The sequence below is a fragment of the Artemia franciscana genome, unplaced genomic scaffold (assembly GCF_032884065.1).
Source record: "Artemia franciscana unplaced genomic scaffold, ASM3288406v1 PGA_scaffold_49, whole genome shotgun sequence".
Classification (NCBI taxonomy): domain Eukaryota; kingdom Metazoa; phylum Arthropoda; class Branchiopoda; order Anostraca; family Artemiidae; genus Artemia; species Artemia franciscana.
Genome location: NW_027062689.1, coordinates 1,487,297 through 1,512,206, shown reverse-complemented (window position 1 = coordinate 1,512,206; position 24,910 = coordinate 1,487,297). Strand labels below are relative to the sequence as shown.

Genomic DNA, 24,910 nt, shown 5'->3' with positions numbered 1-24,910 from the left:
CCACTCGAAAGCAGAAACATGGTTTGATGAAACGAAAGCTTGGCTGCACAACTTCAGATACTCCTCTCTGACATAGGCTATATAACTCCACTTCACTTCGCACACCATAGGCTCTGGCTCGAGGACAAGCAAAAACCATCCTTTTTGGCCCCAGGCAAGAGTTCTACGGAGCTTTCCAAAATGTAATGTCATATTCATCAATCCGGCCTGAGGTCCACACTTTCCGTAAAAACCGCACAGGTTAGACCCTTACCAGTTTCCAGGAATAAGCTGAGATCGGCGGCATAGGAAAAAAAAAAAAAAAAAAAAACCGGGACAAAACCAAAGTGTTGCTCTCGCAACACAATTATTACGCATATGAGGGGTTTACCTCCTCTTAATACCTCGCTCTTTACACTAAAGTATTTTTAGTAATTTCAACTGTTTATTCTACGGCCTTTGTGATGCAGGGGTCATTCCTAAGGAATTGGGACAAAATTTGAGCTTTAATGTAAAGAGCAAGGTATCGACGAGGGGTGAGCCCCCTCATATACGCAATAAAATCATACGAATATAGAAGTTCGTTACGTAAGTTTATTCGTAAGTTACGTATATTTTTTACTAATGAAAACTCGTAAAAAATTAAATTTACCTTTTTAAGTAATCAAAAAATTGGAGGGCAACTAGGCCTCCTCCCTTGCTCCTTTTTTTCGCAAAATCTTCCGATTAAACTAAGAGAAAGCCCTTTAGCCAAACAAAAAATTAATATGGAAATTTTGTTTTAATTGTTTATGTGTGGAGAGCCAAGATCAAAACAAGAACATGAAACAGGGGGATTTTTTGGTTTGGGGGGAAGGGATTATGTGAGGGAACTTTCCATGGAGGAATTTTTCTCGGGGAAAGAGAATTTCTATGAAGGGGGCGCAGGATTTTTTAGTGTTTTTTAAAAAACAATGAAAAAATAAATGTGAAAAAGTTTCTTCAACTGAAATTAAGCAGCAGCATTAAAACTTAAAACAAACAGGAATAATTACACATATGAGGGGTTCACCCCCTCCTAATACCTCGTTCTTTACGCTAGAGTAATTTTATTAATTTCAACTATTTATTCTACGGCCTTTGTAATTCAGGGGTCATTCTTAAGGAATTGGGACAAAATTTAAGCTTTAGTGTAAAGAGGTAGGTATTAACGAGGGGACAAACCCCCTCATATACATAATAAAAACATACGAATATAGAAGTTCGTTACCTAAGTCAATTCATAAGTTACGTATATTTTTACTAATAAAAACGTCTGAATTAAAAGTTATAGTTGCCATCTTAAGTAACCAAAAAATTGTAGGGTAACTAGGCCTACTCCCCTCCTTCTTTTTTTCTCAAAATCGTCCGATCAAAGCTATGGGAAAGCCATTTTGCCAAAAAAAAAGACAACTAATGTGCAGATTTCGTTTTAATTATTCATGGGCGGAGAGCTAAAATCCAAACATGCATTAATGCAAAAACGTTCAGAAATTAAATAAAAATAAAAAAACATTTTTTAAACTGAAAGTAAGGAGCGGCATAAAAACTTAAAACAAACAGAAATTACTCCGTATATGAAAGGGGTAGTTCCCTCCTCAACGTTCTGCTCTTTACGCTAAAGTTTTTTACTGTTTTAAAAAGTAGAGTTTAGAAAAAGAGTCAAACTTTAGCGTAAAGAGCGAGACGTTGAGGAGGGAATAGCCCCTTTCATATACGGAGTAATTTCTGTTCTTTTTAAGTTTTAATGCCGCTCTTTACTTTCAGTTAAAAAAAAACTTGTTTTTTTATTTAATTTTCCATAAGAATCCGTAGTATGAGTTGCTATTTTTATGTTGCAGAAACTTTTTCAACAGTTTTGAATCTTGACACAAACAGTATTTTTAAATTTTGTTTTATAGCTTTTGAAATTGACCTGAAAAATAAAACCTAATATCATTCCCAAAAGTTTCCATCTATGCACTTTGACAACCTGGATACACCTACACTTTTAATTTATCAAACCGTTCGTGGTAACGAACTGTAGTAAGGAGCGACCCGCTCAATAGTAACCAAAACTCTAAAAAACGGAATTTTGATACCAATAATTACATCAAAAGACCAGTACTTCTAGAATATTGGGAGAGGGCTCATTCTAACGGAAATCAAAGGTTCTAGTGCCCTCTTTAAGTGACCAAAAAATTGGAGGGCACCTAGGCCCCCTCTCACGCACATTTTTCCCCCAAAGTCGCCGGATCAAAATTTTGAGATAGCCATTCTGTTCAAATTAGTCGAAAACCTATTAACTATGTCTTTTGGGACAACTTAATCCTCTACAGTCCCCGGGGGAGGGGCTGCAAGTTACAAACTTTGACAATTTGTTATATACAGTAATGGTAATTATGAAGTGTACAGACGTTTTCAGGGGAACTTTTTCGCGTTAGGGTGGGAGTGGTTCAGGGAGGGGGTTACGCAGGAGGATCTTTCCGTGGAAGAATTTATCATGAGGGAAGATAATTTCCAAGAAGGGGGCGCAGGATTTTCTAGCATTATTTAAAGAACAAGAATGAGAAAATAAATAATACAAACATTTTCACCTGGAAGTAATGAGTAACATTAAAACCTGAAACGAACATAAAATACTACGTATACAATGGGGTTCGTCTCCTCCGCAATACCTTGCTCTTTACACTAAAGTATTTTTAGTAATTTCAACTATTTGTTCTACGGCCTTTGCGATTCAGGGGTCATTCTTAAAGATTTGGGATAAAATTCAAGGTTTAGTGTAAAGAGCGAGGTATTGACGAGGGGGAAAACTCCTCATATACGTAATAAAATTACGTAAATATAGAAGTTCGTTACGTAAGTTAATTCGTAAGGTAGTATGTTTATTATTAACAAAACGTTCGTACAAAAATAAAAAAATCTAGTTGCATCTTAAGTAACCAAAAATAACCCCCTCCCCCCTCCCCTCCCCTTTTTTCATCAAAATCATCCGATCAAAACTATGAGAAATTCATTTAGAAAAAAAAAATTATATCCAAATTTCGGTTTAATTATTCGTGTGTGATGAGCCAAAATCAACGTTCAGAAATTAAACAATAAAAAAAGCATTTTTTTTTAAATGCAAGTAAGGAGCGACATTAAAAATTAAAAAAAACATAAAGTACTCCGTATATGAAAGAGGTTGTCCCCTCCAAAACACCTCGCTCTTTACGCTAAAGTTTTTTTTATTGTTTTAAAAAGTAAAGTTGTGACAGAGTCAAACTTAAGCGTAAAGAGCGAGGCGTTGCGGTGGGGACAGCCTCTTCCATATACGGAGTAATTTTTGTTCGTTTTAAGTTTTAATGTCGTTCCTTACTTGCAGTTAAAAAACTTGTTTTTTATTTATTTTATTAAATTGTAAGAACAGAAATAATAATAGTTGCATCTCCAAAAGTTTCAGCTTCATACCCCCAGCTGTCTCGATATTTTGCTGAGGTGTCTTATTGGCAACCATAAGCTCAATGCTTTTGATTTATTTAAAGCAAAATTCAGTTTTAAAAATAATTGCACAATTGCATAGTTGTGGGGGGTTGACATGCCTAATATCCCTAAAGATATTGTTGCTGGATCGTTCTACCTAGCTGAACAAAATGGCTGTCTCAAAGTTTTAACTGGAAGCGTTTGGAAATTGAACGTGCTTGAGAGAAGGGCTGCGTACCCTCCAATCTCTTCTTATTGTTAAAAAGGGCACCAGAATTTGTAATTCTGAATTAAATTAGCTCCTTCAAAAGTTTCAATGATATTTCCAGCTATTATAGAGCGGTGATGCCTATGATATAGCTTATATGCCCTTTTGAAAACCTGTATGTATACAGTCTCTTCCTTTAATTGAAGCTTCCAGACGTTCCCTATCAGTTTTATCTTATTACCCTTAGCGTCATTAGTTACATAAACTGTTGTGGTAATATTGAAACCTTACATATAGTGCTTTGCGGCTAGTTCAAAATCCCCCACAACTTACCCTTAAAGGTCTAAATCAATAATATAAGTTGACAATCTGGGGAGGTTGACATCCCCAAAGACATAATTACTGGACCTTTCAATAATGCTTAACAAAATAATTCTCTTAAAATTTTGATTGGATGTGTTTTGGGGAATGATATGATTTTGGAGGAAGGCTGGTTGTCCTCCTTTCACTTTTGACTCTTAAAAAGGGCACTAGATCTGCCAACGTCCAATCGAATGAGCCCCACCTGATCCTAAGTCTATGCGACCATCGGTTCCATAAGAACTTTATACGCCCGAGGCATAACTACAACCCCTATACCTGGGCTCTGGATGGTTGTATCCACATTGAAGCCATTGTTGAATGCTCTTTGGACTATTATGAACAAAATGGATATCTCAGAATTTTGATCGGATGTGCTTGGGGAAAGCATGCTGCCAGGGAAGGGCAGCGCAATAGCGCTGCCGAAGTAAAGAGCGATTTGGGCACAATGTATACTTTACTGGTCTTAGACAAGGGCACTTCGTATCCAAGGACTTGTCGTAGAAACTTGTAAGGTTCTTCTAGAAAGCGTCGTCGTAAAAACATCAAAAAGTGCTCAATCAATTGAAAATTGAAACTGTTAGTGCCCTTTTTAATAGTTCAAAGTGATTAGAGGGCAGCTAGCCAACCTCCCACGCCCACCTTTCCCCCAAACACATCCAATTAAAATTTTGAAATAGCCATTTCGTTCATTGTAGTTGAAAGGTCCAGAAGTTATGTCTTTGAGGATTACAACTCCCGACAGCCCTAAGAGCAAGGGTTGAAGGTTATGCTCTGAGGGCATATAATTATTACACAGAAAGGGTGATCGCATAAACTTGGGAGGGGCTCATTGAACTAGTAATTCTGAGTTTTAGTGCCTCTTTTAAGGTTCAAAGGGTGAATACCCCTCCCCCCATAACTCGTAGTGTCCTGAAATTCATCTGATAGAAATTTTAAGATGGCCATTTGTTGTAGTAGAAACTTTGAAAAAGGTTCATTCGATTGGAATTGAAGGGGATTATGTCCCTTTTAATAGTCAAAAGTGATTTGAGGGCAACTAACTCCCCTCCCACACCCATCATTTCCCCAAACACATCCAATCGAAATTTTGAGATAGCTATATTGTTCAGTCTAGTTAAAGGACCGGAAATTACGTCTTTGAGGATGACAACCCCCACACAGCCGTCAGGGAAAGGATTGAAAGTTATGCCTTGGGGAAATGTAAGGTTTTTAATAGAAAGGGTGGTCGTATAAACTTCAGAAGGAGCTCATTGGATTGGTAATCGGATTTCCCTAATACCCCCTTTAAGATTCAAAGTAATCGGAGGGTGCCCCCCCACACACACCTCATATTTTCCCAAAACGCATCTGATGGGGGATGGCCATTTTTTTGTCGTAGACACTTCAAAAAATGCTCATTCGATAGGAAATTGAAAGGACCTTTTTAATAGGGTCCAGGAAAGGACTCTGGCATCCCCTTTTCTCAAAACATATTAAATTGAAGTTGTGAGATAGCCATTTTGTTACAAAAAGTCCATAATTCATATTGCAATGTTTTCAGGTGAACACAATCCCCCAGAGTCCATGGGCAAGGGTTGTAAGTTATGCCCTGAGACACATAAGGCTCGGGGACGGGTCGTATAAGCTTTTGATTGGGTGGAGCGCATTTGATTGGAAGTCCGAAGCTTTAGTGCTCTTTTTAATAGTCAAAAATGAATGGAAGGCAATCAGCCCCCCGAGCCTATCATTCTCATAAATATATCCGATCGAAGTTTTAAGAGTTCTATTTTGTCCAGCCTTTTTGATAGGTCCAGTAATTATGTCTTTGGGCATGTCAAGCTCCCCACACTCCTCAGGACAAGGGCTGTAAGCTAGGCAATTTGTTCATTGTTTACACACAGTATATGTTATTGAGAAAGGTATGCATGTTTGAACTTTACTTTCCAAGAAGATGAAGAGCTTTCAGGAGAGCATTTCAGAGAATGTTTTGAACTAAATCAAAACACGTTATTTGTAAAAGGATTGTCCAAAGGGTGTAACAATAGAATAACTGAGTATATTAATTTGTAAAATTCAAGAAATGATTTGCATGCTACCAATACTACTACAACTACCGCCACTACTACTACCACACCAGTCTATTTACAGCATTGAGGGGAAATTCGAGCTAAATCAAAAGACGCTGTATGCATGCAAATTGTCAAAATAGCGTATCTCAAGAATTGATTTTGGAAGGCAATATGTGCACACTACTGATAATACAACGGTTACTGATGCATTTGCTACTACTGATACTTCTATTGATACTACTTGTTAGGCTAAGAGCACTGAGAGGAAAATATGATAACATACAGGTTATCAAAAGGACATACCAGCAATGTCATAGCAACGGCTAATTATATTAAGTTGGAACCTCTAGGACTTGATGAAAGGAATGTTCTGCTGGTCAAAAGGTAATATGTTAATAGGATTACTAGCAATATCCACTGTGACTACAATTACAACTATGCCTAGGGGTATGAAAGTGAAATTTTCAATGAATTTTAAGGAAGGAGGTGAACTCAACAAAACACGCCACCTGTATCCACTACCACTGCGACTACTATTACAGCTATGCTTAGGGGCATGAAGGTGAAATTTTCAATGAATTTTGAGGAAGGAGGTGAACTCAAATAAAACACGCTGTCTGTATGCAGGTGGCTAAAAGGGCGTAACAGCTCTTATTATGAGGCATGTTGAACTAACCAAAGGATAATATTTGCATCCTAATGCTACTGTTTCTTGTCATACTACTGCTACTGTCAGTAGTATTACTGCTTCTATTGCTACTGCTGCCACTAAATCATCGGCTACTATAATTAATTCTAAGTGCTCATGCTACTTCTACTGCTATTAAAGATAAGAATATTAAGGTGAAAATTTTGGGGTGTATAGTAACTAAATCGAAACACACTATGCCCACACAGGTTGTCAAGCGGACGGATCAGAAATGTTTTAAGAACGGTTGGTGGTATCAAGCTAAAACTTTCAGCGTTTGTTGAAGGGGATGTTGAAGAAACCAAAGATGCTATAACCTTACTGCCACTAATACTGCTACAACTATTGCTGAAATGCAGACTAAGGGTATTAAGGTGAAGCTTTTAAGAAATATCTAGGTGAATGTTCAACTAAATAAGAAACAAACTATAAACATGTGAACTTTCAAAATGGTGGCACAGAAATATCTGAAGAACAAATTGTATTATTAAGTTACACCTTTAAGGGTAAGTTTTGGGGGATTTTGAACTAGCCAGAAGGTACTGTGTGTATACATTTAATACTACCACTACAGTTACTGTAACTAATGACACTAAGATTATTAAGGTAGAGCTTTTAGGGAAAGCTTAGGAAAAGTTTTAATTGGAAGAAAAAACTATTTGCATGCAGGTTTTCAAAAGGCCATAAAAGCAATATCATAGGCTGCACCACTCTATAATAGCTAGAAATATTATTGTAATTTTTAAAGGAGCTAATTTGATTCAAACTTCTGGTCCCTTTTTAAGAGTAAAAAGATATTGGAAGCCAAGCAGCCCTTCTCTCAAGCTTATTCATTTTCCAAATGCATCCATTCAAAATTTTGGGACAGCCATTTTGCTAAGCATAGTAGAACGCTCTAGCAACTATGTCTTTAGGAATATTGGGTATGCCAACCCCCCACAATCGTGCAATTGGTCCATTACGCTTTAAAACTAAATGTTACTTTAAACTAAAGCAAAATGTATTATGGTTACGGTTGCCACGAAGACACCTCAGCAATATATCGAGAACGACTGTGAGTATTAAGTTACAACTTTTGGGGCTAATGCTGTTACTCTTTCTGCTCCTACAATTTAAATAAATAAAAAGAGTGTAAGTGTATCCAGGTTTGCAAAGAGCATAGATGTAATCTTTTTGGAATGATATTGTTTTTTTTTCAGGTCAACCTCAGGAGCTATAAAATTAAATTAAGAGATACTGCTTGTGTCAGGATTAAAATTGTTGAAAAAGTTTCTCAAACATACAAATATCAACCCAAACTATGAATTCTTATAGAAAAAACTAAAAAGCTATAAAATATTAATATTTCCAGAAAAAAAATATGTTAGTAAAAACGAACAGAAATTAATATAAAAAAACTTTTTCCACAAAACAAGTTTTTCAAAGAAAAGTAAAGAGCTCCATTAAGCGAAAATGAGTGGAAATAAGGTCAAATAACTTTTCAAGCGTAAAAATACCACAAATCATTATCAATAAATAATCGAAATTCAAAACGAAAAAAAAATTACAACAAATGGCCGAGTCAAACTCAAAGCGAGTAAAAATTAACATTAGTACGACTTATAACCCCACATGCCTTCTCAAGACCAGAAAATAATTTGCGCTTTACTGAAAACAAAACACGTTTTGTTACATAAATGAAAATTATGTAACTTTCATAAATGAAAAATTTCAAAACTTTAAGGAATAAGTATCAGCATATGTCAATTAAACTGGCAATCCACCGTCATTCATTTTTTTCCTTCCACTGACTTTATGTCTGCTTATTTTTCGCTTAATGGAGCTTTTTACTTTTCTTTGAAAAACTTGCTTCGAGGAAAAAATTAATAATTTAATGCTTAAATAGAGTTTCCATAACGCCTGTTACTAAAACTCCTAAGCTGCGTTTTTTATCTTTGATTTTTTTTTTTTTATTTACTTCTAGTTGGACAGTTTATATTTCTTTGAGTCTAGAAAGCAGGGCATCTGTTTTATTTCCACAAGATTTTACCATCGACATAGACGTTTTTCTTCATCTTAAGAAGTCCAATTTCCAGGAAATCTCCGGAGCTTTTTCTTAAAGGTAATATGCGAGGGACACAGCTGAGACATGGCATTCACGCTAGCACTTATTCCGGTTCAATTTGCTGATTTTGCAATCTTAGATTTAGAAGAAGACAAGTAAATAACAAGCTCCCATTTTCCCCTAAGCCGCTTTAAAAATAAGCTTCTAGTGTTACAAATGGAGCAATCACATTCGGTCATAGGTTTAAAAGATGTTTTCTCTGATTTATCTAAAGGGAAAGTCATCTTTGAGAAATTTATCTTTAAAATTTATTAATTGTCCGTGAGAATACAAGTTCCGAATGTTTTTTTTTTGTAAATGTCCTGGAAACATTTTTATGACTTTTGCTTTGAAAACACTCGAAGTAAGTTTAGATTTTTAAGACTAGCAAATTCTTAAGATGTTGAAAGTACAAATAAGTTTTTTTTTTGAAATTTTTTATATCAAGCATGCACATGACATGCTTTGATTTTGTTCAATATCCCCCTCAAAAAATTCCAAATCTAGTCAGAAATTCTGTGTGTTTTTTTTTACACGAAACATGTTTTGATTTTGTTCAATATTACTCTCAAAGTTTCCTGAAAGTAGTCACAGTCGCAAGCAGCTGGGGTCATAGTCGTGAGCAGTCGCAGTTACAAGTAGTCGTAGTAACAAATAGTTGTATTCGCAGTTCAGGCACGTACGCAGGATTTTTTTTTCGGGGGGGGGATCCCAAAACCTTCGAAACAAGAGAAATAAAGTAGTACTTTGTTTTATTTCGTAACTAAATAAATGCAAAAAGCACGCAGTTCAGGCACGTACGCAGGATTTTTTTTCGGGGGGAATCCCAAAACCTTCGAAACAGCAGAAATAAATTAGCACTTTTTTCTATTTCGTAACTAAATAAATGCAAAAAGCACGTATATCGGAAAATACAGATTAACTTTAATCTGTAGTATTGCTGCGGATGGGGGGAAGAAGACTGAAGCCTCAAAAGTACGTTTTAGGCTCAGGTTATGTTCATAGCGATTTAGAACTAGTGATTAATCTTGTATATCCCACTGAAAGGGAGATTTTAGGGTTAACAGTGCAATATGGGTGCTGTGGGGGGTAGTTCTTCTATTGCGAAAACGTTGATTTTAATGAAAAAATTCTAGTTTCCAAAATTGATCCATTAAAAGCTGTGCTTTATCCTGAAAAGGTGGATAAACGCCCTTATATAAAGGATGATTCTATTTTGCTGTGGAAAGCAAACTCTCTTTACAGAAAAAAAAAAAAATACAGTACAATTGCTAATTACTTTAAAGAGGGTAAAAAGTTAGACAGAAAATGGGTTTATATTTGGGCAGTGATTTGACCGGATAATTGCATGCTGTAAAATCCCAAAAGAAAGGCTTCCTAATGTATCTAGATTCTTAATAAATTTCATACTTCTGCCTGAAATTCCAAGAAACCATGGGGAAATTAAACATTCCACAAAATTTCGGGGGTGGGCTGATCCCGAAGGCCCCCCCCTGCGTACGTGCCAGTCGCAGTTGCAACTAGTCGTCGTTGTAAGTCATCTTAGTCAGAGTCGCAAGTACTTATTGCTGCAGTCGCGGTTCCATTCACGGTAGTAGTTGCTTTAGTAGTTGCCCTGAAAGTTTGGGGTTAATATCCTTTCCTATTCCTAACATATTGCAGAAATTCCTTTTTGATAACTTTGATGCACATATTGTTTCTGATTTAGCTCAACATACTACTCAATATTTCGCAAAATTTCAACATAATATCCTTTTCCTGTTTCGATATACCCTGAATCAAACATTCTTCCCTTTCCCAATGATAAATCATGCGTGTAAAAAGTGGACAAATTGAATAATTTATGTTCTTTGTCCCCTTGGCGGTGGAGGGCATGGCATCCCCAGAGTCATAATTGTTAGACCTTTTGACTATTTTTTAACAAAATAGCTTTTAAAAAATTCTAACAGCGTTAAGGAGGGCATCTAAAGCGACAAGAAGAGGGGACTAGTTGCCCTCTGATTACTCTTTGACATCCCCCATTTGAAAACCACCTTGCGTATATTTGTTTCTTTTTTTTTGTGTGAGATCCCTCTCAACATCATCTGAAAGTCTTACCTTCGTATACTAAGCCTTTTTAGAGACTCAGGATCAAACTTCCTCCCTTTTCCGAGTAACCAACCTTATATATAAGTAATGGAAACCGTGCATAACTTACAACCCTTGAATCATGGGCTGTAGGGGGTTATGTTGTCCCCGAAGGCATATTTATTTGACCCCTAGACTATTTTGAACAAGAGTCTTGTACGTAAACAATGGTCAAATATACAATCCTTGCCCTGGGGCTCTGGGGATATTGTGTCCCCCGAACATAGTTATCATTTCTTTTGATTATTTTGAACAACATGTGGTTTTCAAAATTTTGATCAGTATTGAGGGAGGGGACATAGAAAAGGGCAAGGGGATTTTCTGCCCTTTGATCACTCATTAAAATCTCCCTCAGTATACCCTGAAAGCTCTAACTTAACACCCCCTACCATTCCGTAGATATTACTGATATAACATTTTGACAATAAGAATGCACATAGTGTGTTTCGACTGTGTTCGGTATCTTTCTCAAAATTTCAACTGAATTGATTAAGAGCACTGTAATTTTAATTTCTAATCGAATGAGCCCCTTCCGAAGTTTATATGGCGACTCCTTCCATATGAGGTAGCTTTGGGGAAAATAAAATGTAAAATAATAAGAATAGACTGATGTTTTATGGTTTTTTACCATAGGCACCGCTAGAGCGTTGCATCTGAAAATGTTCCCTCCCCTTCGATTATTTTTACCGTGATTTTGGTCCAATGCAATCAGGTAAATAAGTCAAGTTTTGTTTTTCCCAACCTTTTTTTAGCACGTCTAATTATGAATGAAATTTCAGTTTTGATTTGCTAATTTAACGCATAATTGCAAAAGCCGAGGAAACTTTTTCTTTTTTACAAGATTATAATATACTTTTCTTGAACATTCACTGCGAAGATGTAGAGTCATTGTAACATGGTCCTTTTATTGTTTGGAAAATACAATTTCTTGTTCATATCTAAAAGCACAATTGAGAGGTAATCTATTTATTACAAAGTTGTCAGAATTGTATAGTATATTTCAAGACAGTGTCTTATTTTAACTGAATTTACAAACAAACCCTTTCCAAATGTTAGTAAAGAGCGACATTAAAGCTAATGTAGGATGCCTCACCCTCAGCTCTATGTTTTTTTGCGCTGAAGTTTAACTAGTAATTATACTGAAACCATTTTAGTGTAAAATACATGTAGCCAGATGGTAAATCTTAAGTATTTTTGGCTGTTTGCCTTTAGAAAAATTGATTTGAAAGTGATGTTGCTAAACCCTGAACTGTAATTAAAATATTACGTCCCACATATTATTATATATGGGACATATTATATACTATGTGTAACATTTATTGTGTCCCATTGTGTTCTTGTGTGAGAAAATTTGTTCCTAAAATATTAAGAAAACGAAGTTAAATTTTTACGTTTAGAGAATGGGCTTTAGGGAGACGTAATCACCATCATATGTAGCACTATAATCTACAGCACAACCATAAATACTTATAATAGTTTTCAGTTTTCAATACTTTTATTATTATAGTTTGAAATACTTTTATTAATAATAAAATAAATCGTTTTTGTCTGATTGAAATAAAGAACGAAGTCGAAATTTAAAACGAGCAAAAATTACTGTTTTGCGGCTTATGTAACATATTTTTCAAACACTGTTTCAAACAAAGTTGCTCGTAATATTTCCCTATATTTGTAGAATTCTTAAGAACTAGTGTTTTACTGAAAACTAAGCTTTGTTTAATTTTTCAGAGAGTTGAAACAGTGTCGTAAAATTTACTGATTTCATAGCTACTAGAAGACTACTGAGAGCTGAACTATTCTGTTTTCTTCTTAGTTTTGTATATTTCCCAGTAGGCCTATACATGCTGAGTAAGTTGTTAACCGATTAGGGATCAAATAAATTCGGGCTTATTTTGGGCGTCATGAATCGACGGAACAGATAGGTTTATAGACAGGTTTTTTCTCCGATGTTTTCATTCTTGGTTTTGAGATTCCCTTTTTTGTATCAGCATGTCAAATCATGTCAACATGTCTGAGCCAACAAAGAATTGTTGGCTCAGTTTCAGATGTCACACACAGATACAAATAATCTGCACAATGTTTTTAATTTCGTTCAGGTCTAACTTGCTCAATCTGCATGCCCTGTAGGTTACATGTCTTTCAGGGACAAATAAAGCCTTTCAGCCTCTTGGTCAAATTGAAGGCGGCACAAAATTAGTTTCAAATTTGTTTCAAAATTACAATGGATGTAATTTTGAAGCTGATCCGAGAACCAAAACATAAAGCCCCGTGTCGCTCCCATCCTAACACAAAATTTGAAGTCTCTCCCCCTCTTAAACACACTACCTAAATTGCGAACTGCATCCGGGAAGCCATTCTCCTGATACTGCATGTTTATGCTATATTTAATAGCCTGGATACGTATACTGTCTTCAATGTAAAGAAATTCAACACTGCCCACATCCCCAAAGTAAGAAGTTGAGGTCCGTCTGACCCACAATACCTCCTGAAAGCCATTCATTCAATGTCGTATATACCAAGCCGTTGATAAATGATTGCATATACGCAATTTTTGTAATCTGCCAACATGGTGCTTCTTTTAATTATGCTTGCTGCTTAAGATAAAAAACCTTCTGTTGAAGAGAAGTTGAACAGAAGTTGAATTCTGTTGAAGTTGAACAGAAGTTGAGGTCTGTCTGACCCACAATACCTCCTGAAAGTTTCTATTCTATATACCAAGCCGTTCATAAAAAGATTACATGTCGTGCTTCTTTTAATTTTGCTTGCTGCTTAACAGTGCTTAGGTTATACAAGTCCAATAGGAGCTTGAAGTGAAAAAATATGTTGGTGGATTAGAGACGCAAGTTATTTAATCCCTTCTCCCTCCTCCAACACATAAAATTTGAAATTGCCTTGCCCCCTCCTTTACCGAATAGTACCTATAAGTTCAAATTTCATCCCTTAGTCATTCCAATGGTGATCTATTTTGATGACCTGATACATATGGTGTCTTTTGATTAATTTTTTCCCCTTATCCAATTCAAAATTGCCCTTCAAAGTTCGATAAAGTTTTCTGCCTGATAGCACAAGGGTTTCCTGAGATATTCAGTTACACTATTTTGATCGCCCACAAACAGATATTCTGTTTTGGTTTACCTTACTACTTAACTGTGCATAAATTCTAAGTCCCATAGGAGCTTATAGAGAACAAATGTTTTTGTTCATCAAAGACAAAAATTGTTTAATCCCTTTCTATTCCCCCAAAACTAGAGGTGACGGTCATTCCGATGATCTTGATACGCAGTGCCCATGATGCTTGTCTCCCACCCCCTCTCCGAGTCAACATAAGAGGTCCACTTGGTCTCAACTCTGCTTGGAAGCTTCAATTTGATTCCACAAGCCATTCTTTTTAAAAGAAAAAGAGATCCCCCACCCAAAACACATCCAATTTGAATTTTGAAATAGCCATTTTGTTCAAAATGGCCTAAAGGTCAATAACTATGCCTCTGGGGTGGCATAACCCCCCAGAGCCCTTAGGGCCAGGGCTCTAAGCTATAAATGTTGGTCATTGCTTACAGACCAACAATGCGTTGGTCCGTTCAGAGCGTTGGCTCTGAATGATACATAAATTGTAAAAACTAAACAATTTTTTTTTCAACTGAAAGTAAGGAGTAACAATAAAAATTAAAACGAATAGAAACTACTCAGTATATGAGAGGGTTGCCTCCTCCTCAATACTTCGCTCTTTATGCTTTAAGACTAAGTTTTTATAACAAGTTTTTTAGTACTTTGAGAAAGCTTCTTATTCTAATGAGACGGCCCTTGTGTTTCAAGAGTCGTTTTCAAAGAATTGGGACGAAAAGGGAACTTTAACGCTCTCATGTATGGAATAATTTTTGTTCCTCTGAAATTTTAATGCTGTTCCTTATTTTCAATGGAAAAAAATGTCGTTTTTTAATTTAAATTTTAATACTTTTTCAAATAATACTGGGAATTCCGGCTCCTCCTCCATGGAAAATCTCCTCCTTCCACGGAAAATTCCTCCATTGAAAGTTCCTCACGCATAAAATCCTCCTCCCCTAGGAAATTCCGTCCTTGCCGAAAATTCCCACCGGAAAACTTCTTGCAAACGATTTCGCCTAAAAATTCTCTTTAGCTTTTGAATTTGTATTTGAAAAAGAATTTTATCTCTGATTACTTTTCAAATCTTGCCGGAAATCCCCCCCTCTGTAGGAAATTTTCCCCGGAACCCCCCTTCCCAGTTGAAAGTTGCTCCCGTGGAAAATTTTCCCGTTGAGAATTTCTCCTACGGGGAATTCTCCTATAGAGAGTTTTCCCATGGACCCTCCCCCCTCCTACGCCGAAAAATCCTCCAAACTATTCCAACCAAGCTGAAATTTTCCGCAAAACATCTGCACATAAAAAATTGAGTTGGAAAAGAAAAAGTAAGATAAATAAAAAGAATTTCATATAGGAAATTCGGCAAATTCCCCCAGAGTAGAATTTTGCCTGGGAAGTTCATCCCTGGAAACACCCTCCCGGCGAAAAACTCCTCGCAAAAAACAGGCAAAGATCCCCTCTGAAAAATATGTGTATGCTTCCCAATAATAAATACTAAAAGTAAATAATGAGCAACTTAGATAGATTACAGCCCGTTTACAAGGGACTTAAGGGGGATCTTGCTTGAGCCGAAGACATAACTAGGGATTTTTCGACTATCCATAGTAAAATCACTATCTCCAAATTTATATTGGAAGATTTTTGGGGAAGGGGTGTTGGAGGGGCTGGTTGCCCTCAAATCATTTTGATTACTTAAAAAGGGCATTATAGCTTTCAATCTCCATTCAAATGAACCATCTCTCGATATTCTAGGACCATTGGTTCAATGCAATCACCCCTTGAAAAAAACACGCATCCGTGATCTTTATTCTGGCAAAAAATAGAAAATTCCACGTTTTTGCAGATGGGAGCTTGAAACCTCACCTCTACAATAGGATTTTTTTATACAGAGTATATGATGATGCAATTTTCATTAAGATTCGTTGACTTTATAGGTGTGTTTCCCTCCTTTTTCCAAAATCAAGAAATTTTTTTCGCTTTTTACAGTTTTGTTTACTATTGACTCTTTAGCTGAGTAGCTCCTTACAGTTCGTTATCACGAACTGTTTGATTTTCCAGTGGAATTGACTTTCAGTTTTGAACGTGCCTTTGAATCCAATGGCCTTTCAATTTCACAATCTACAAGGAAAGAGAAAGTTTCATCTGAGTTTTTTCTTAGAGAAAATGCCAGTATAAGATGTTTAGCATCTGAGGTTCGAAATTAATATATTTTATCATAGAGAAACAGAGGGACTTCTTATAAAAATTTGTATATATATCTCGGCTTAAAAACTGTTTGTTCATCTTCTGGCTTAAAATTTCACACGGGAGAACCAATACAGTCGAATCTAACTTTTCGCTCTTTCTACTAGATTAAATAAAAAAAAAAAAAGTTCTTTTAAATGAAAGTAAGGAGCAGCATTAAAATTTAAAACAAACAGAAATTACTCCGTATATGAAAGGGGATTTTTCCTCCTCAACGCCTCGCTCTTTACGCTAAAGTTTGACTCTTTCTCTTAACTCTATTTTTAAAACAGTAAGAAACTTTAGCGTAAAGAGCGGGGCGTTGAGGAGGAAAAGCCCTCTTCATATACGGAGTAATTTCTGTTCGCTTTAAGTTTTAATGTTGCTCCTTACTTTCATTAAAAAAAAAAAATGTTTGTTTTAATTAATTTCTGGACGTTTTTGAATTAATGCATGTTTCGATCTTGGCTCTCCGCAAATAAATAATTAAAACGAAATTTACATATTAAATAATTGCAATTAATCGGAAGATTTTGAGAAAAAAGGAGTGAGGGAGGAGGCCTAGTTGGCCTCCAATTTTTGATTACTTAAAAAAGCAACTAGAACTTTTAATTTTTTTACAAACGTTTTCATTGGTAAAAAATATATATAGCTTACGAACTAGCTTACGTAACGAACTTCTATATTCGTATGTTTTTTTTGCGTATATGAGGGGGTTCAACCCACGTCGATACCTCGATCTTTACACTAAAGCTTAAATTTTGTCCCAATTCCTTAAGAATGACGTCTGAATTACAAAGGCCGTAGAATAAATATTTGAAATTACTAAATATACTTTAGAATAAAGAATGAGGTATAACGAGGAGGTAAACCCCTCATATGCGTAATAATTTTTGTTCGTTTTAAGTTTAATGCTGCTCCTTACTCTCAGTAGAAAAACTTTTCATATTTATTTTTTCATTGTTTTCTCAAATAATGCTAGAAAATCCTGCGCCCTCTTCATTGAAATTCTCTTCCCCCATGAGAAGTTTCTCCATGTAAATATCCCCCCATGTAACCACCCTCTCAACTCTCCCCTCAAAACCAAAAAAATCCCCCTGAAAACGTCTGTACATTTCCCAGTAACCATTACAATATGTAAACACAGGTCAAAGTTTGTAACTTGCAGCCCGTTCCACGGGGATTGTGGGGGAGTAAGTCGTCCTTAAAGACATAGTTATTAGGTTTTTCGACTATGATGAATATCTCAGAATTTTGATCCGGTGAATTTTAGGAAAAACATGAGCGTGGGAGGGGGCCTAGGTGCCCTCCAATTTTTTGGTCACTTAAAAAGGGCACTAGAACTTTTAATTTCTGTTAGAATGAGCCCTCTCGCGACATTCTAGGACCACTCAGTCGATACGATTACCCCTGGGAAAAAAAACAAATAAACACGTATCCGTGATTTGTCTTCTGGCAAAAAATACAAAATTCCACATTTTTGTAGATAGGAGCTTGGAACATCTACAGCAGGGTTCTCTGATACGCTGAATCTGACGGTGTGATTTTCGTTAAGATTGTATGACTTTTAGGGGATGTTTCTCCCTATTTTCTAAAATGAGGCAAATTTTCTCAGGCTCGTAACTTTTGATGGGTATAACTGATCTTGATGAAACTTAACTATTTAAAATCAACATTAAAATGCGATTTTATTGGTGTAATTATTGGTATCAAAATTCCATTTTTTAGAGTGTTGGTTACTATTGAGCCGGGTCGCTCCTTCCTACAGTTCGTTACCGCGAACTGTTTGATTATGGCTCAAAATTTGACACAGGAGAAACAATCATGTTTTTAAAAGACATGATTTTCTTTTTGCACAAATTGTATGTCCATAAGGGATAGTTTGATTGGCTTACGGGAATACACCATGTGCACAAACCAATGAAACAGAAGCACAAGTTATGGCATATTTGTTATCTCTTATCCACATTAATTCAAGTCCTAAGGCCAAAGTCAAGAAAATTTCTAGAAGGCAATCGATAAAAAAAAGCCACTCTGTTATTTTTGTTACATATATTTAAAGCAATAGTAAAATTTTTAAATGCAAAGATGGGCGAGAGGAGTTGAGGGTATAACAGATTCCCTAATATATATAATAGTATCAATATTTGGCTTATGTTTTAATGTTGCTCTTTACCTTCACTTGAATAAAACTTTCACACAGGAGAGCCAATCAGATGGAGTTTAGCTTTTCTTCTTTATATTAGTTTAAGCTTAAAATTTCACCCAGGCACTGGAGAACCAATCAGGTTTTTAGACAAGCTGGGTTATTTTAATTTCCAGAATTAGTGTCAAACAGTTCGTGGTAACGAACTGTAGTAAGGAGCGACCCGGCTCAATAGTAACCGAAACTCTAAAATACGGAATTTTTATAATAATAATTACATCAAAAGAATTGCATTTTGATGCTTATTTTAAATATATACGTTTTGTTACGTTTAGATTTACCCATCAAAAGTTACAAGCCTGAGAAAATTTGCTCTATTTTAGAAAATAGGGGGAAACACCCCTAAAAGTCATAGAGTCTTAACGAAAATCACACCATCAGATTCAGCGTATCAGAGAACCCTACAGTTGAAGTTTCAAGAATCTATCTACAAAAATGTGGAATTTTGTAACTTCTGCAACAAGACAGATCACGGATGCGTGTTTATTTGTTTGTTTTTTTTTGTTGTTTTTTTGTGTTTTTTTCCCCAGGGGCGATCGTGTCGACCCATTGGTCCTAGAATGTCGTGTGAGGGCACATTATAATGGAAATTAAAAGTTCTAGTGCCCTTTTTAAGTAACCAAAAAAATTGGAGGGCACCTAGGCCCCCTCCCACGCTCATTTCCCCAAAATCACTGGATCAAAATTCTGAGATAACTATGTCTTTAGGGACGACTTACTCCTCCACAGTCCCCGTGGTTGGGGCTGCAAGTTACGAACTTTGACCAGTGTTTACACAAAGTAATGGTTATTGGGAAGTGTACAGACGCTTTCATGGGGATTTGTTTGGTCGGGGTGGGGTTGAGGGGAGGGGGTTATGCGGGGGGACCTTTCCATGGATGAATTTATCATGGGGGAAGAAAATTTCCATGAAGAGTGCGCAGGATTTTTCAGCCTTTTTTTTCAAAGAATAATGAAAAAAAATATGAAAAAGTTTTTTCAACTGAAATTAAGGAGCAGCATTAAAACTTAAATCGAACAAAAATTATTACGCATATGAGGGGTTCACCTCCCCCTAATACCTCGATCTTTACGATAAAGTAACTTTATTAATTTCAGCTATTTATTCTACGGCCTTTGTGATTCAGGGGTCATTCTTAAGGAATTAGGACAAAATTTAAGTTTTAGTGTAAAGAGCGAGGTATTGACGAGGTGGTGAACCCCCTCATATACGTAATAAAAACATACGAATATAGAAGTTCGTTACGTAAGCTAATTCGTAAGTTACGTATATTTTTCTAATAAAAACGTTCTTAAAAAATTAAAAGTTCTAGTTGCTTTTTTAAATAACCAAAATATTGGAGGGTAACTATGCCTACTCCCCCGCTCCTTTTTTCTCAAAACCGTCCGATCAAAACTGTGAGAAAGCCATTTAGCCATAAAAATAAATTAGTATGCAAATTTCGTTTTAATTATTCATGTGCGGAGAGCCAAAATCAAAACATGCCTTAATTTAAAAACGTTCAGAGATTAAATAAAAAGAAGTTTTTTTTAACGGAAAGTTAAAAAAAAGTTGAAAGGACAGATATTAAAACTTAAAACGAACAGAAATTACTCCGTATATAAAAGGGACTGTTCCCTCCTCAACACTCCGCTCTTTACTCTAAAGTTTTTTACTGTTTTAAAAAGTAGAGCGGAGAGAAAGAGTCAAACTTTAGCGTAAAGAGCGCGCATTGAGGACGGAACAGCCCCTTTTATATACAGAGTAATTTCTTTTCGTTTTAAGTCTTAATATCGCTCCTTACTTTCAGTTAATTTTTTTTTTTTTTTTTTTTAATTTCGTTAAGCAATTACATGATTGGCTTACAGAAATAATTTACAGGCGAAAACCAAGGAAAAAAGCAAACTTTTCAACGCGAAATTATAGACAGACTCTTGTTCACTCTGATTTTAGCCCTGGGACAAAGGTCGAGCAGGTTTCTGAAAGGCAATCGGTAAGTAAAATTATCCGGTATAAAATATCGGTAAGTAAAATTGCCAATATGCTACATTTGTTGCACCGATGCATAGCACAACTCTAACTTCAAATTCGAAAATTGGGGGAACAGCAGCTTATAATATAGGATTATTATTCTATTTTTTTAAGTTTTGATATCGCTCCTTACCGTCATTTGAAACAAAATATTTTTATTTAATCATTCTCAGAAGTGGAGTCATTCATTGATGTTAAATGTTAAGCTCCCCACATAAATCTTCTGGAGCTGACACCGTACTGTCACTTCCCCTGAGAGTGAAGTTTTTTTTTTCATTTTAAATTATTCTTAGTATAATGTTGACAGCTCACCGAGATCTTTCCCATTTGTAGTCTTTCGAAAAGATGTGAATATCAGTGCTCGTGGAAATATTTCCAATTTCAAGTTTTGTTATTAAGAAAGCTTTAAACTCTGGAGAGGAAAAGTTTCGAATAGTCCTAAAAGTTGTCTTTTTGAAATTGCTTTTAATAGGCTACTTGAAAAGTGCTTGAAAATTAGCCAAAATGAATGATGATTTCTATTCACGTGTGGAACTTTCCAGCTCAAATGAACTTTGAATGGAACTTCTCTTGTCTATTGTAATAATTCATGTTCTAATACGAAGAAGAAAAAAGATTTGTGTGGTATAATTTACGGAACAAACTTTAAAAATAGACCAGGAATTGTTTTGTAAATTTTATCATTTATATTTTTATGTTTTTGCCAATCCATACCCAGCCTTGTGATCATGACTGAACACTAAGATCCTGCTTCTCTAATAATCTCAGATATTCTTACTTGATAGTATTCGTTGATATTTTTCAGAGATTTGGAATGGCTACTTTTTCGAGAAAAAATTCAGTGGAAAAAAAGATTCCTTTAGAAACTAGACATTTATATTTTTTTTATTTAGAAATTAAATGATTTCCATAGCTTTAAGGGATTTGAGAGAAAAAATAAAGAAAATCTGAGAACCTTGAAAGTTATGGTCGGGCAATCCATTCTTTGATCCCTTGTGCAAAGAAGCCGGTTTTCAATTATCTGCAGAACCTTAACCGGGAAAAAATTTATTTCTTGCCCAATCACAAAAGAGAAAACGTGGAGTACAGCAGGAAAGAAAAAAAAACACAAATAAACAAAAACACAAGTTATGGACAAAATAGCAAAAGTGGGGGATAAAATAATTGTTAGGAACAAGACAGATTGGTGTATCGTTACTTCAATCCGAAATTAGCTTTTTTCACAGAGAGAAGAATACCAGGTGCAAGATACGTAACTAAATTTATCTCTGGTTCAAAATGACTACGGTAAACAAAGTAAAATTTCAAACAGTTCGTGGTAACGAACTGTAGTAAGGAGTAGCCCGGCTCAATAGTAACCGAAACACTAAAAAATGGAATTTTGATACCAATATTTACATCAAAAGAGTTGCATGTTACTGCTGATTTTAAATATATAAGTGTCATCAAGTTTGGTTTTACCCATCAAAAGTTAAGACCCTGAGAAAATTTGCCTTAGATTAGAAACTTGGGGGAAACACCCCTTAAAAGTCATAGAATCTTAATAAAAATCACACCATCAGATTCAGCATATCTGAGAACCCTAGAGTAGAAGTTTCAAGATCCTATCTACAAAAATGTGGAATTTTGTATTTTTTTTTTTTTTTTGCCACAAGACAGATCACGGATGCGTGATTATTTGTTTTTTGTTTGTTTTTCCCCCAGGGGTGATCGTATTGACCCAGTGGTCCTAGAATGTCGCGAGAGGGCTCGTTCTAACAGAAATTAAAAGTTCTAGTGCCCTTTTTAAGAGACCAAAAAATTAGAGGGCACCAAGGCCCCCTCCCACGCTCTTTTTTCCCGAAGTCATCGGATTAAAATTCTGAGATAGCTGTTTTTCAGTATAGTCAAAAAACATAAAAACTATGTCTTTGGGGACGATTTACTCCCCCACAGTCCCCGTGGGAGGGGCTGCAAGTTACAAACTTTGACCAGTGTTTACACACAGTCAATGGTTATTGGGAAGTGTACAGACACTTTCAGGGGGATTTTTTGGCTGGGGGAGGGGTTGAGGGGAGGGGTTTATGCGAGGGGAAACTTTCCATGGAGGAATTTTTCAAGGGGGGAGAGAATTTCCATGAAGAGGGCGCCGGATTTCTTAGCCTTTTTTTTAAAGAGCCATGAAAACATAAATATGAAAAAGTTTCTTCAACTGAAAGTAAGGAGCATTATTAAAACTAAAAACGAACAGAAATTATTACGTATATGAGGGATTCACTTCCTCCTAATACCCTGCTCTTTACGCTAAAGTAATTTTATTAATTTTAACTATTCATTCTTCGGCCTTTGTGATTCAGGGGTCATCCTTAAGGAATTAGGACAAAATTTAAGCTTTAGGGCAAAGAGCAAGGTATTGACGAGGGGGTGAACCCCCTCATATACATAATAAAAACATACAAATTTAGAAATTTGTTATGAACGTTAATTCGTCAGTCACGTATATTTTTACTAATAAAAACGTGCGTAAAATTAAAAGTTCTAGTTGCCTTTTTAAGTAACCGAAAAATTGGAGGGTAACTAGGCTTACTCCCCCGCTCCTTTTTCCTCGAAATCGTCCGATCAAAACTATGAGAAAGCCATTTAGCCAAAAAAATAAATTTATATGCAAATTTCGTTTTAATTATTCATATGCGGAGAGCTAAAATCAAAACATGCATTAATTCAAAAACGTTCTGAAATTAAATTAAAAAAACAAGTTTTTTTAACTGAAAGTAAGGAGCGACATTAAAACTTAAAGCGAAAGAAATTACCCGGTATATGAAAGGGGCTGATCCCTCCTCAACGCCCCGGTCTTTAGGCTAAATTTTTTTATTGTTTTAAAAGTAGAGTTGAGAGAAAGAGTCAAACTTAAGCGTAAAGAGCGGGGGTTTGAGGAGGGAACAGCTCCTTTTATATACGGAGTAATTTCTGTTCGTTTTAAGTTTTAATGTTGCTCCTTACTTTCAGTTAAAAAAAAACTTGTTTTTTTTTTATTTAATACAGTCGGAGACAGCACTCTAGCATCTAGCGAAAGAGAAATGTGCCGCCCATGGACTTTTTTTTATTTATTTTTTCTTACTGGCCACATCATATGGAAGAGCGGTTGTAGAAACTTAGAAGGGGGCTCATTTCTTTGGAAATTGAAATTTCTATTACCCTCATTAAAATAGAAAACTGACCAGACCATTCCTACTCTTGCACCCTTTTTGTTCCTCTTCTCTCATAGCGCACCAAGACAAAATCCCAGTCAAAATTCTAGATAGCAATTTTATTCATGATAGTTGAAAGCTCCAATAAATGGGTTTTTGAGGATTTTGTTTTGGGACATTCGGAAACCTAAAGGAAAACAAAAATTAAAAAGAAGATTTGACTCCCCTTAGTGAGGCCTAAAGAAATGCCGATTTTTTTTGGGGTGGGGGGGGGTGATCTCCTATATAGAGGGCCAGAAAATGGGTCATTTTTTTCCCCATTGGTTTGAAATTTTTAACAATCGTTGTGAAGACTAAGGGGACCAAACACTTTGGTGGTAGGATAAATGGTGCTTGAGGGCCAGGATATGGGCCAAAATACTAATTTTCCCTGATCAGTTTGAAATTTACATCTCTAAGTCTGGGTAAATGATAAAATAGTGCGAGAAAAAATTAATTTGGTGGAATGGGTCACCCAAAGATAGGGTCCAAAAAACTTCAGATCAGCTGAAAACTTGTACCCTTAAGTCCTTTGGTCAAAAAGTGCGTAATAAATCACAAAATCAAAAAAATGTTCCCCCCCCCCGCAAAAGCCAGGGCCAAAACATTTCCTCAGAACTGTTGGAAACTTGGTCCCGTAAATTCCCAGACAAAGAGACCCCCTAAGCACATAAAGCAAATTTAGGTTGGGGGCACGGTCCCAAGAAATAAATAAAGCCAGAAGATTTTATTTTAGTTGCTTGACGTTTGCTTTTCAAAGTCCTTGGGTCAAGGGTACCCCAATTTAAAATGAAAACAGGAACCTGCTTTTGGGCCTATAAACATTTCTCTCTGATCGGCTTGAAATTTGAAGTCGTAAGTCTCCTTTGCCATCTGAACCATGTTATCAATAAATATTTTTGTTTAGACTCATGGGCCCCCTTAAAATTGAGGCCTCAAAAAATTTTCAGGATGTTTTCCATTGGTTTGTATCTTTAACTGGCAATCAAAGGACTAAACATTTCATATATGGAATGGAGAGTCTTAGGAACCCAAGAAAAGAGACAGTAACCTTCTTGTCACTTATCCATTTCAATCTTGCAGCCACAAGTCCCTGGGCCATGAAAAACTAATGTAAAAAATTTATTTTGGGGTATGGTCCACCAAAAGTGGAACCAAGAAAGCGCAAGAAAGTTTTGGTCCAAGAGAATCCCTGTGCACGAGACAA

At 35.9% G+C, this 24,910-nt stretch overlaps 1 protein-coding gene and 1 long non-coding RNA gene across 2 annotated transcripts in view; both read right to left on the bottom strand.

Annotated features, from left to right (window-relative positions):
• LOC136041913 (toll-like receptor 6) overlaps positions 1–24,910 on the bottom strand; it is a 76,258-nt gene that overhangs the window by 29,970 nt on the left and 21,378 nt on the right. The gene's annotated exons all lie outside the window — the stretch shown is intronic.
• LOC136041915 (uncharacterized) overlaps positions 8,832–24,910 on the bottom strand; it is a 444,858-nt gene continuing 428,779 nt past the window's right edge. The window contains exon 3 of the long non-coding RNA XR_010621130.1: positions 8,832–8,842. This is a non-coding gene — a long non-coding RNA (uncharacterized LOC136041915). The remainder of the gene's footprint in view (positions 8,843–24,910) is intronic.